The sequence below is a fragment of the Schistocerca piceifrons genome, unplaced genomic scaffold (genome assembly GCF_021461385.2).
Source record: "Schistocerca piceifrons isolate TAMUIC-IGC-003096 unplaced genomic scaffold, iqSchPice1.1 HiC_scaffold_333, whole genome shotgun sequence".
Lineage (NCBI taxonomy): Eukaryota > Metazoa > Arthropoda > Insecta > Orthoptera > Acrididae > Schistocerca > Schistocerca piceifrons.
Window position 1 is genome coordinate 57501 of NW_025728552.1, and position 2500 is coordinate 60000.

At 58.6% G+C, this 2500-nt stretch overlaps 1 non-coding gene across 1 annotated transcript in view; it reads left to right on the top strand.

Moving 5' to 3' along the window:
* The first annotated feature begins 1648 nt into the window (after positions 1-1648).
* Positions 1649-2500, top strand: part of LOC124745772 — a 1909-nt gene continuing 1057 nt past the window's right edge. Inside the window, exon 1 of the ribosomal RNA XR_007011122.1 lies at positions 1649-2500. This exon is cut by the window's right edge and continues 1057 nt beyond it. This is a non-coding gene — a ribosomal RNA (small subunit ribosomal RNA).

A 2500-nucleotide genomic window follows, 5' to 3' on the forward strand; every position in this document is an offset into this window, starting at 1 on the left:
CTTTCCACATGCTCCTGCTGTACACTGTAATGTGGATGGCAGCAGGACGTACATGCCGCCCCTCCCCACGTCCCCACCTTGCCCCCTGCCTTCGCAAGCTGGTTGGTGAGAAGTTTGCATGTTCAATGCCCTTCGCATGCGACGTACTCAGGCTACGTTGTGGTGCGGCCTGTGTCAACTGTCCGCTGATGTCGTACGCGTGAACCACAATCTGTACTGCACATTCGTCCTTATGTACTGAATGATACATCGTGGCACATGTGTGACCGCACAACGACTGCGCCCAAAAACGGCGGACCATACAGTGCAAATATTGTGCACGCAGCTACGTGTCGTCTCCCTATGAGAGCTGGATTGCAGTGTGGTACGCCATAGAGACGTGTGGGAGGAACGGACGCCGTGGATGGCGATCAGCATGAGCTGTCTGTTGATGTATTCGGACCTAGTCGTCTCTCCTCACACACCGTGATGGCATGGTGCACCGCGTTCCATATCTGCGACATGCTACAGAGGCCGGTTGACAGTCGTTCGAGCAATGGACATCGCATACGTACGGGGGCCACCTTCCACGTATTGTCTAGGCGTGCACATTTTGTTGCGTGTATGTGGGCAGACGTAGTGTGGCGTGACACCTGACACAGGCATGCAATAATCGTTGAAGTTGCAAATGGCGATGGACGCCTGCGTTTTCTGGTGAAGTTACGCAAATGAACAAATGGTAACCTGTTGTGGTGCGGTTGTTCTCGCTAGGGGTGAATCGGTGATGGCGACGATAGGTTGAGGTACTAACCGGTTGTTCCAGCGATACCCACCATGCCGACGAAACTGAACGGCATCTGGGTGTGAAGCGATACGCGGCGGTGGCTGGGTGGGACCGTCCCCGGCCGGTGAGGGGGCGCCTCCCGGCGTGCTGGCCGCGCGGTGCGTGGGCGCACGCGCTACAGCCGGCTGGTGGGGGCGGCCAGTGGCAGGCGCGCCGGCCGACGGACGCGGCAGGCGTCGCAGCTGCGCGCCGGCGCACCCTGCGCGCGGCGCCGTGCGGCCAAAGTAGGTCCTCGCGGGCCCGGTGCGAAGCGCGGTGGACATCTTCAGTGTGCTGGTCCGATTGAGGACTGTGTGCGTTGAGGATGCGCCGCCGCCCGGCGCTCGGCGCCGCGACGCCGTCTGCTGCTCGGTCGCCCCAGCGGTTCTCGCTGGTGGTTTGTATCGCAGCTGTGCGGATGTGTTGGCGCGTGCGCTGTGCTGGGAGAGTTCGCTTCGGCACCCAAGTGGGGCTTTTGTCCTTCTGTGGCGCTGGCGTTGGAGCTGCCGGTCACCGTAGGTGGCGCGTGTTGTCTCCCGCCGGCAATGCCACGACAGCACGCTCCCGGGCCTCTGTCGGCAGCGGCAAGCTCAGTTGGGAGCACGGGTGGTCGCACCGAAAGCGTCTACTCGCCTAACTCCGGGCGATTGCGCCTCTCTCGAACCCGACCAAGTACTTGGGACGGCGCTGCGCGCCGCCGGGACCTGAGAGGGTTTCGAGGTGTATTGTGCAGGGGAGCTCAGCCTCCTCCTGTTTGCAGAATGATTGAGCGGACGCTTGCGTGTTCGCGCGGGCCCCCGGGACACACTCCCGGGCGGCCGGCTGCTCAGCTCTAGTTGACGCAGCTCCCTGGTTGATCCTGCCAGTAGTCATATGCTTGTCTCAAAGATTAAGCCATGCATGTCTCAGTACAAGCCGCATTAAGGTGAAACCGCGAATGGCTCATTAAATCAGTTATGGTTCCTTAGATCGTACCCACGTTACTTGGATAACTGTGGTAATTCTAGAGCTAATACATGCAAACAGAGTCCCGACCAGAGATGGAAGGGACGCTTTTATTAGATCAAAACCAATCGGTCGGCTCGTCCGGTCCGTTTGCCTTGGTGACTCTGAATAACTTTGGGCTGATCGCACGGTCCTCGTACCGGCGACGCATCTTTCAAATGTCTGCCTTATCAACTGTCGATGGTAGGTTCTGCGCCTACCATGGTTGTAACGGGTAACGGGGAATCAGGGTTCGATTCCGGAGAGGGAGCCTGAGAAACGGCTACCACATCCAAGGAAGGCAGCAGGCGCGCAAATTACCCACTCCCGGCACGGGGAGGTAGTGACGAAAAATAACGATACGGGACTCATCCGAGGCCCCGTAATCGGAATGAGTACACTTTAAATCCTTTAACGAGTATCTATTGGAGGGCAAGTCTGGTGCCAGCAGCCGCGGTAATTCCAGCTCCAATAGCGTATATTAAAGTTGTTGCGGTTAAAAAGCTCGTAGTTGGATTTGTGTCCCACGCTGTTGGTTCACCGCCCGTCGGTGTTTAACTGGCATGTATCGTGGGACGTCCTGCCGGTGGGGCGAGCTGAAGGCGTGCGACCGCCTCGTGCGTGCTCGTGCGTCCCGAGGCGGACCCCGTTGAAATCCTACCAGGGTGCTCTTTATTGAGTGTCTCGGTGGGCCGGCACGTTTACTTTGAACAA